The sequence below is a fragment of the Macaca nemestrina genome, chromosome 12 (genome assembly GCF_043159975.1).
Source record: "Macaca nemestrina isolate mMacNem1 chromosome 12, mMacNem.hap1, whole genome shotgun sequence".
In the NCBI taxonomy this organism is placed as follows: domain Eukaryota; kingdom Metazoa; phylum Chordata; class Mammalia; order Primates; family Cercopithecidae; genus Macaca; species Macaca nemestrina.
In genome coordinates, this window is record NC_092136.1 from 82,734,860 (window position 1) to 82,746,650 (window position 11,791).

Here is an 11,791-nt window from a genome sequence, read left to right on the forward strand (position 1 = left end):
TTCCTGGGGGTGTGTCATGGACCTTGGTTACTCATATTTGGCTCAGAATAAGCCTCTTTAAATATTTTACAGAGTTCGACTCTTTTCATTGACAATACTTTCAAAGAAAGGAATGGGATAAAAGATATGCTAATAAGTTCCACAATTCGCTATCTGCAAGCTGGAGACCCAGGAAAGTCAGTGTGTAATTTGAGTCCAAGTTTAAAATCCTGAGAACCAGAGTAAATCCCTGTCTAAGGGTAGGAGAAGACTGATGTCCCAATACAAGTAGGCAGGCAGGAAGCAAAGGGAGTGCATTTCTCTTTCCTCTGCCAGTTTTTTTTTTTTTTCCCAGGCTTTCCATGGATTGGGTGATGCTCACCCGTATGGGGAGTGCAACTTTTCTGAGTTCACTGATTCAAATGCTAATATCATCAAGAACACCCTCACAGATACACCCCCAAATAATGGGCAATCTGGGCATCCTGTGGCACATTCAAGTTGACATAACATTAACAATCATAGCATTCCAATACTATCACATAACATTAACAATCATAGCATTCCAATACTATCACATAACAGTAACAATCACAGCATTCCAATACTATCACATAACATTATGATAGCATTCCAATATTATAATCCTTTATCTTGCTTAATTTTTCTTAACAGCAGTTATCAGTTTCTTTGTTTTCTATTTATCTGCCCCTCTCAATATAAGCTCACTTAAAGTGAGAGTTTTGCCAATTTTATTCATTGCCATATTCCCAGTACATACAATGGTGTGGGATACTTGTGGACCCTCAATAAGCATGTATTGAATAAATACAGTTTTTAAACCTTTAAAATACATTGTAGTTGTTAAGTGGACAGGGATACATTTCTAAGTTGTACTTGTATTTTATAGTAACTCAAGAACTCTACTTTCATTTCTACCAGAGAAGAAGTTGCTCACACATTTGCATCAGTTACAATAGGTCTTTAAATAAATTTACAATATTTTGACTTTTCATTAAAGTCTCTCAGGCTCAGTTTTTCATGCCACCGTGTTTTAGGAGACCAGACTTAAGAGTCAGAGAGGCCGGGCGCAGTGGCTCACACCTGTAATCCCAGCACTTTGGGAGGCCAAGGTGGGCAGATCATGAGGCCAGGAGATCGAGACCATCCTGACTAACACGGTGAAACCCCATCTCTACTAAAAATACAAAAAAATTAGCCAGGCGTGGTGGCGGGACCTGTAGTCCCAGCTACTTGGGAGGCTGAGGCAGGAGAATGGCGTGAACCCGGGAGGCAGAGCTTGCAGTGAGCCGAGATCATGCCACTGCACTCCAGCCTGGATGACAGAGCGAGACTCCATTGCAAAAAAAAAAAAAAAAAAAGAGTCAGAGAGACCTGGGTTGAAGTACCAGTCCTGCCTGTTGCTAATTCTAAATTTTTTAAAGTAGGTCACAAACCTTTTGTAAGCAACAGTTCCTCATTTGTAAAATGCTGGTTATACATTGAGAGTTAGCACGAGGATCAAAAACTGTAGTGTCTCTAAAAGCACCTTAAAAACTACAAAGTGATTTGTAGACTGTAAGATGGTATTTGACTGTAGGGACACAAAGCCCTTTTTGCAGGAGGCTTTGCACAGAGCCCAGACTGTTAATTCCACATCTGAATGATTTGTCTTTTTCTCTTCTTTGTACTACCCACTAAGAATAGAAATTACCTAATAAGGCTGGCTGAATGACTGACATTAGGAAATCACAGGAGTTGATAAAGGAACGATTGAGTAAGCTCTGAGAAGATAGCATCTCATTTGAAATTCTAAATGAGGCTGTGCTGGGAACACTTAATCCTTAAAGGGTTTATGAAATTTAATTGGTTTGTCTGAGGTGACTGGAGCAATAAAGAGAAAAATCAAAGGAAAGCTAGAAAGGTTAAGTGTCACCATGTGATTCAAATGATAGGATAAAATATATAATTTAGTGATTTAACAGTTTCCTGCCTAGTTTCCTCCTTCTTTCTCCCACCTACCATTTTAAGAATCTTGTCTTCAGGGACAGACAGACTACAAAGAAGATGCTATCAAGTCTCATTTTAAGGAATAAATGTGTTTTTGTAATGTCATGTGCAAATCAAATTGTTACAGATTGAACACTCTAAATTAAGTCATATTTAAATACGTTCAGAGAGTTGACTTCTTAATTTGGCAAATTAAAATAAAAACATTTATACAATATCAGGTTAACTACTGAATGTGAAACCCTTGTGTTCATTATCGTAATCTCATGACAATCCTACAGACAGGATACATTATTTCTATTTTACAGATGATGGAATTAAGGCAGGGAATTTAAGGAACTTTCCTGTTGTGATGTAGATGATAAGTGATAAAGCCAGAATATAAACTGGTTTCAAGTTTAGCCTACTAAACCATAGCTGCTTCAAAATAGAAATGTTTGCAAGGTGCATGATTTCCCTCTAAATTTTTATGGAAAATAATTAAAAATTGTGTACCATTCGGGTGACTAGAATTTTCAATTAATTGACATTTCTTTAATCTTCCAGTTGTTCCTCCTAAACCCTGCTCCCACTCTTACACACGCAAGTCCATTTCTGAGTGGTGGTCGGCAGGATCTCTCAGAGGGGCCCAGTAGATGTATTATCTCCTTTTGTAACCTTACTGGCTTCTCATTACATATAGGGTAATGTAATTTAATATTCTTTTTAACATTTTTAGGATCTTACCCTGACCACCTGTCTCTCTAGTCTTGCCTCTTCTGCTTCCCTAAAAATTTCTATTTGCAGTTCCTTAAATACTCTAGGCTTTGTTTCACCTCTAACTGGGAAGACTTCTCTTCTTGTCAGTCTGGTAAACTTCTCTTAAGCCTTGAAGATTCAGCTGTAATATCACTTTCTTTGGGAAGTCTATGTGATCTTCCCAGACAGAAGCACTTTCCCTTGTTAAAGTATGCACCTAATGACGGACAAATTAGACTCCTGTGGCTGAGATGCTCAAAGTTAAAACAGAATGAGGTGGCCATGGCCTTGTGGGTGAGGAAGTGGTCACATACTCTCTGTTCTCAGAAAGATACTGTAAAAGTGTAGAAACTATATTTACAGATACAGTTTTCTACAATCAAACCAAACCAGTTTTTGATGTTGGTGCAGAGATAGATGCAGTTGACAATTACTACAAACAGGTCACCTGGCACCAACCAGCCACCTGAAACCAGCAAGCCAATTAAGAGAGACTAGTGACTTTAGGCTTAAAGATCATCCAATCAATACTGTTTCCTACTCCCTTGACTCTCTTCCCCTACTCTGAGGTTTTTGCCTTTATAATCTCCTTCTTCATGACCTCTCCTCTGAGCATGCTTTCACTTGACCCTGGAGGTTGTATCTCCCCAATCTGCAGATTGTTTTTTACAGAAAATAAAGCTGTCTGCCAAGCACAGTAGCTCATGCCTGTAATCCCAGCACTTTGGGAGGCTGAGGTGGGTGGATCACCTGAAGTCAGGAGTTCGAGACCAGTCTGGCCAATATGGCAAAACCAGTTTTTTTGCCAATATGGCAAAAAATCTCTACCAAAAATACAAAAATTAGCCAGGCATGGTGGTACATGCCTATAATCCCAGCTACTCAGGAGACTGAGGCAGGAGAATCGCTTGAACCCAGGAGGCAGAGGTTGCAGTGAACTGAGATTGTGCCACTGCACTCTAGCCTGGGCAACAGAGTGAGAGACCCTGTCTAAGAAAAGAAAAAAAAAAAAAGGAAAGAAAGAAAATACAGCTCTCCCCCTTTTCTCTAGAGATCTCATGGTTTTGTTAACACCCTTCTTATCTGTTTGAGCACTCATGTCTTTCCTGGGTCATTGCCTTGTCCCCTCTAGATCATCAGCATCTTGAGGAGGACAAGAACTGGTGTCTCTCGTATCCCACATAGTCTCTGAGTAAACAAATGCCATAAGAACCTACCCAGCATCCACCATTAGCCTGATGGACTCCCTCACCTCAGTAAGGTACAGAGAAAAAAAAAAATCTTGTGTCTTCAGGGCCTTGCTCTAACTTCCAGATCCCTCCCACCATTTTTTTTTACATTTTTTTAAATTTTATTTTTTTAAAAAATTATTCCTGGAGGTCTAGCAGATCTTTTTGCAAACAGTACATGCTCATTCAGTGCTCACTAGATGCAAGGTTGAATGATAGGGCTGCCCAGAAGTTTCAGAATTCCGGAGCTCCCTACACAGACTAGCACTCTCCACAGTCCCTTTCCAGTTATTAAATGCACCCATTCCTTATCTTTCACACAAAAGTATGAGAAAATCAAATGTATTAGTCCATTCCCTTGTTGCAATAAAGAACTCTCGAGACTGGATAATTTATGAAGGAAAGAGTTTTAATTGACTCACAGTTCTGCAGGGCTGGGGAGGCCTCAGAAAACTTACAATCATGGCTGAAGGGCAAGCAAACGCGTCCTTCTTCATGTGACGGCAGAAAGGAGAAGGAGCAAAAGGGGAAAAGCTCCTTATGAAACTATCAGAACTTGTAAGAACTCAGTCACTATTATGAGAACAGCACGAGGGTAACTGCCCCCATGATTAAATGACCTCCCGTCGGGTCCCTTCCACAACACATGGGGATTATGGGAACTACAATTCAAGATGAGATTTGGGTGGGACACAGCCAAACCGTATCACCAAAATGCAGTTTTTGCAGGTGTATTAAATTTGATTCACCTCTTATCTTCCTCTGGTTTGATTGTCCCAAGCAGCTGTTAATCTAGGAGAGTCTTTTACCTTTCTAGTCTCCCAGTTGCCTTCTAAGCTAAAGGAAAAGGTGAGCTATTAGGCTGCTAAGTGCTTTACCTAAGAACCCATTTTATTGTTACCATCTTCCTGGTTTTAAAGATGAGGAAATTCGAGGGTTCAGGAAAGTTAAGTGATTTTCCCAAGTTCTGTGAACTTACAAGGGTTGAGCTGGATAGAATTTGGCCTCGGGGTCTTTGACTCCCAAACCCACTCATTTTCCATTGCACCAATAATATCGTTCCAGTCAGGGGTTAACTGTGAATACTGAGTGAGATAATGACAGTGAAATTGCTCTGGAGTGTGTAAAACACCATATAGATGTAAAATTTTTAAAAAAAGATTAATCAGCATGTCAACAACATGTAATATTCTGTACAGAGTATGAACTCTAAGAACACCCCCTCAAAGAAGGAAAAAAAGTGAAAGAAAAAAGATGCCTTACAAAAGAATCAAATTCAGCAGATAAATTATAATGAGACCTGTAACATTTAATATGCTTTACGTAATCCTTTGCAAATGCCCAGAATTTCAGATTTAGAAAATATTGTTTCAGCTAGAAGAGATCTAAACAGTCAGATAGTCCAACTCCCTTCATTTTATTGAAGCTGACACTGAAACACAAAATGGGCAAGTCGCATAGCCGAGTCTGGAACCAGAGCCCAGTTTTGATGCTGAGCCCAAGACTCTTCACATTGCAGCACTGTAAAGGACCCAACTTAGAGGATTGCAAAGGAAATTGAATCTGTTTTCTATCACAGCTCAGCATGTGCAGTATGAGTGTCCTCTCACTCCTGTTATCAGTTACAATGGACTGAGCATACTTGGTGTTTAGAAATATATGTGGATGTACCTAATCCTCCCGTCCCAAGGACAACTGTCTCTCAAAATTGAGTTATTGCTTATGAAAATATCTTGAGTCTGGCTGGGCGCGATGGCTCACACCTGTAATGCCAGCACTTTGGGAGGCTGAAGCAGGTGGATCACAAGGTCCGGAGATTGAGACCATCCTGGCTAACACAGTGAAACCCTGTCTCTACTAAAAGTACAAAAAATTAGCCAGGTGTGGTGGTGGGCGCCTGTAGTCCCAGCTACTCGGGAGGCTGAGGCAGGAGAATGGCATGAATCCGGGAGGCGGAGCTTGCAGTGAGCAGAGATGGTGCCTGGGCGACAGAGTGAGACTCTCTCAAAAAGAAAAAAAAAGGAAAGAAAGAAAGAAAATATCTTGATTCTTTTATTATTATTATACTTTTAAGTTCTAGGGTACGTGTGCATAACGTGCAGGTTTGTTACATATGGATACTTGTGCCATGTTGGCGTGCTGCACCCATCAACTCGTCAGCACCCATCAACTCATCCTTTACATCAGGTATAACTCCCAATGCAATCCCTCCCCCCTCCTCCCTCCCCATGACAGGCCCCGGTGTATGATGTTCCCCTTCCCAAGTCCAAGTGATCTCATTGTTCAGTTCCCACCTATGAGTGAGAACATGCCATGTTTGGTTTTCTGTTCTTGCGATAGTTTGCTGAGAATGATGGTTTCCAGCTGCATCCATGTCCCTACAAAGGACACAAACTCATCCTTTTTGATGGCTGCATAGTATTCCATGGTGTGTATGTGCCACATTTTCTATACCCAAAGGATTATAAATCATGCTGCTATAAAGACACATGCACACGTATGTTTATTGCGGCACTATTCACAACAGCAAAGACTTGGAATCAACACAAATGTCCATCAGTGACAGACTGAATATCTTGATTCTTAATAAGAAAGAGACTCAAATTATTTTATACCTGGAGCAAATGAAGTAGGCAGCTAGAAGGCTAAATTTCATCTCCAAGGGAGAACAGCTCAATGTTTGACTTAGATGCATCTAATTTTTTGTATTTTTTTTCTGCTAGTCAAAAAGGCCACCCCGAGCTAATTTCTTTCTACATAAAATTCAATCATATTTTCCCCCCATATGGATTTCATATGAAATTGATCCTTATCCCAAAAATTAAAAATATTTTCTTTTCTGTATTATTTCAATGTGCAGTAGAGATAACTTAGAAGGCCTTAAAGCAAAAGACAGAATGACAGCTGATTCATTTGAATTTGTTACAGCAGACAATTACAGAAAGCCTACTAAGTATTAGATATGGCAAGGGTAAGAAGAGACAGAAGACAGGGTCTTGAATTAAGAGCTGAGGATTTGAGGTTTGATTTGGGTTCATGTCTCAGTAGTACCACCACTAGCATTGTTACCTGAAGCAGATTTTTTAACTTTCCTGAGCCTCACTCTCTTGTTTTTAAAGTAGGGATAATATCATCTATCTCAGGCCGGGCGCAGTGGCTCCCGCCTGTAATCCCAGCACTTTGGGAGGCCGAGACGGGCAGATCACGAGGTCAGGAGATCGAGACCATCCTGGCTAACACAGTGAAACCCCGTCTCTACTAAAAAATACAAAAAACTAGCCAGGCGAGGTGGCGGGCACCTGTAGTCCCAGCTACTCAGGAGGCTGAGGCAGGAGAATGGCGTAAACCCGGGAGGCGGAGCTTGCAGTGAGCCAAGATCCAGCCACTGTGCTCCAGCCTGGGCGACAGAGCGAGACTCCGTCTCAAAAAAAAAAAAAAAAAAAATCATCTATCTCATAAGAAATGCAGGAGAAATAGAGTGGCTAATATTTAATGAACACTTACTATATTCCTGGAATAGTGTTCTGTTCTTCACACTTATTGTCTTATTTAGCCATCACAAGAGCCTTATCAGGGAGGTATATTTGTGATCTTTCACTTTGCAGATTAGGAAATGGAGGCTTAGGTTAATTAATCCACAAGTTTGCACAGACATTAAGGGTAAAGATAGGACTTGAACTTGGATCTCTTTGACTCCAGAGTCTGTACTTCTTCAGAATCACTGTGCTACTGATCTGAAAGCTTGCTTTTATCTTTATTTGCCCCTACATCTAGATCTATTTATGTTCATATCTATGTATCCATATCCAGATACATCTATCTGGCTCCCTATTATCATGCCTGGTATATTATCTGATATACAAATTCAGAAGCTAATACAGTACATGCTAAAAGCCATATTGATAAATGTGATATGAGTTCAGAGAAGAGCAAGCACACGTTGAGCTTTGGTGGTCAGGAGGGCTTCAAGGGAGAGATGGAACTAATGCTAGGCCTTGAAGAATGGTGTGATTAACAGTTATTTTCTTGCTCTGTCAGCCATTCTTCCATCCCTCCTCAGTAAGAGAAGGTCCTGTTGAATGTGTTTGTCAGCCTCTCTTGCAGCTAGGTGAGGCAGCTAGGTGTGGCAGCTAGGTGTGACTGCGTTTGCACAGTAAGTGTTCATTAAATATTAGTCACTCTATTTCTCCTTCATTTCTTACAATGATCCTATGGGATTGATGATATCTCAATTGATGAAGTCCACACCATAAGGATGACAAAGAAGACAGCTAGTTGGGGCCTGGGATTCTGATTATTCTGAAATTACCATGCCAGCCCTGGGCTACCTACCACTGGGAGTTTCTTAGGTCAAAGAAAAACAATGTCCAATCTCTAAGCTGTTGTTATTTTGCATCACACACAGCCAGTAGGCTGATGCAGACGGGAGGGTTTGGATTTGATAAGTGAGAGCATACTAAGCTGAGGAATCTATCAGGGTGTGAGCAAGGTAAAGAGAAACTAAATTGTTGCTATTCTTTCCAAGTCTAGTTTTCTTGTAGAGGATATTATAAACATTAACTAAAATAACACTTGGGCTTTAGAATCAGACATGTCTAAGTTGAAATTCAACTTCTGTCAGTTACTATATCATTTTGGGTAAGTCCCTTAACTTGTCTGAACTCAATTTCTTTCTTTCTTTTTTTTTTTTTCAAGACTGAGTCTTGCTCTGTCGCCCAGGCTGCAGTGCCATGGCATGATCTCGGCAAAGTGCAACCTCCACTTCCAGGGTTCAATTGATTCTCCTGCCTCAGCCTCCTGAGAAGCTGGGATTACAGGCGCTTGCCACCATACCTGGCTAATTTTTGTATCTTTTAGTAGAGATGGGGTTTCACCATGTTGGCCAGCCTGGTCTTGAACTCCTGACCTCGTGATCCACCTGCCTTGGCTTCCCAAAATGCTGGGGTTACAGGCATGAGGCACTGTTGCAAAATGGGAACAGTAATATCTACTCCACAGGGCTGTTGTGAGGATGGGAGAGAACATTTAATCTTAGAGTCCCTTAACTTTCCAGCCTCTTGGACACCTAGGTCTCAATAAATGGGTAGCCATTATTAATGTAACATCTATGCCAGCCATGCCTTCTGTGACTAGAGATGGTTAAAATTTTAGTGCTTGGGGCATTGAATTACAGTCAGAATATCTAGCACAAACTCTTCAGCCACTTACTGCTACTTAGCTTTAGGCAAGTCACCTTTTTGAGCCCCAATGTTATCTATAAAAATGGGTATAATCCTTGCCCTGCCTCTCATGGGTCTTTTGTGACAATTAAATGAACTAAAGATGAGAGGGTAGGACTTTGAGAGGGTGCAGCTGTCCACAAAAGAACACTATGACCTTGAATTCTGCTAGTGCCTGGTGCATCCTGCAGTTCTGCCTTACATATCCAATAGGGCATTAGCACCAGCTCCTGCCAGTCATAACTTATCTTTCAGATTTGGGAAGTTGGAATGATGGTGAGGCCCTGATACCTGTTTAGTTCCTGGAATCTCATTTTCTCCAAGCTTATAGCACTAAGGTCTTACTGATATCTGCTTGAATTATGAGGCAGTAACTCCTAGTGGTTAAGAACACAGGTTTTAAAATCAGACTTGGCTTTGAATCACTGCCTCTGTAACAATCACACTCTAACTTTGTAACTACAGGAAAGCCTCTTAAATTCTCTGAGCTGAGTTTCAGTTTCTCATCTATGAAATAGGGATACTAGTAATCACTTCCCTCCGTTGACATGAGAATCAGATGAGTGGGTATTAAGCGAAACCCACTACAAATGCCATATGTTATACTTACTGTTATTTCCTGGCTCCCCACACATTAAGTCAGCTTTTATTAGAACCCTGTCCTGGATTCACCAGGTGTTAACCTGCATATTCAGGAGTAGTTGGCACACAGAGATAAAAATGTCTAGGAGGAATGCTGTTTCTATAGCAACTACTTGTTAAATCTTTGGGAGTCTCAGGAATAGGCCTGGGATGGAGGAGCCAGCTAAGAGGAGGAGAGGACCAGTCATATAATGTGCCTCTGGGTGGCCTCTTGGATCTCCTAGTGGCCGATGCATTCAGGCTGACATTCTGCAAGTCTGAGCCAATAGAACTTTGGGGTTGTCATAGAAACTGCTTGGTATTTCGTGGCTCTAGAAGCTATTTCTTCTACACTATAGAATAATGCAGTTTGAGGGCTAGAAAGAACCTTAAAGGTCATCAAGTACAAATGGGAAAACTAAGGCCAAAAAAGGAATTTGCTAAGGGCGTCCAGTTTCTCAGATCCTATAATGCCAACCTAGTCTATGACCTCTTCGTGAATTTATCATTTCAACAAATATTCGTTGAACACTTACTATGTGGAAAGCCCTGGTGTGGTATGAAGGATGCAGAGATAAAGGCATGTGGTCCTTATCATCTAGGTCAGGACTAGGTAGGGGGAGAGGGGATTGTGTCATGTTTTAAAAGCTCTGATAAGAGTACAGTGGAAGCAGCTTGTGGGGCGCTCTTAAACAGCCTGAGGGTGTCAGGAATACTTCCTGGAGGAGGAAGAAGATATTTAAGTTAAGAACCAAAGATGGAACTAGCCAGATAAAGAGAGATGGAATTAGAGTATACAAAGCAAATGGAATAGCATGCACAAAGATCCAAAGGGAGGAGAGAGAAAACTGGTTGCTGATCCTAGAATTTAAAGCAGTCCAGCCTTACTGGAGAAGTGTATGAAGTGGAGGAGCAGCAACAGATACACGAGAAGCTAATACCATTCAGATCACAAAGGCCTTGAAAGCCTCCGTGAGGGATCTTCATCCCGTGAGCAACGGAACAACTCTTTAATAGATGTTCTTTCTAGGAAGACTGTCTTTTTAATTAAACATGATAGTTATTTTAAAACACCTACATATCTTTATAGAGATAAAGCAAATGTGGCTAAATATTAACAACTGTCAACATTTTGTTACTTAACTGGTTAGTATACCAGTGTTCATTATACTACTTTTTGGGTAACTTCTTTAGTTATGATTTTTTTTTTTTTAAATAATAAGAAAGTTTAGGAGAAAATGACTGGAGTTGCCGCATTATGGCCTTGAATTGCTTGGGCCAATTATACAGTTACTGCACGGGTACTCTGTGCCTATGTTCTACAAATGATGTGGCCAGTTCACAAGTATTTTTAAACTTGAGTTGCCTCTGACGTTCTTGGAATCTACACTTTCTAAATCCAGTAATTCTTTTGTTCCGTGTCATAGTTATTTACTGAACTCCTCCTCTGTTTTAGGAATAAGAACTAAAACAATAAATAAGACATGGTTCCATCCCTCATGAATATTGCAGTCTAGGAGGAGAGGTAATTTAGTAAAACAAATGAATGTTAAGATACAATGAAGTAGAACATAGAAAATGTTTGGGATGTCATCAGAGTGTGTGGAAAGAGTAGCAGGGAAGGCTGTGTTGATTAAAACCAGAAACTCTCATCACTTGTATGATCTTTGACACAGAGATGCTGGGTGATTGAAAGAGGAACATCTGACAATAAAGTGTCATGGTAGTAACTGGGAATTGAATTGGAGAGATGGTTCTAAAATTTCTGAACCTAACTTAGTGGGACCTAGATTAGGAAATGAGATACATGTTTTACTGATATTCCTTTCCTCCCCCAAAGACAAATAGCAACCTAGCCTCTCCTTCTGTCATTCCTCTAATGATTCTGCTTATTATAGGATATAAGTTGTTATAGTGATACAAGTTGGTTCTGAATTGAGAAGATTGTAGAAAACACTTTAACACAGGCAAGGATTCAACTGTAAGATATATATG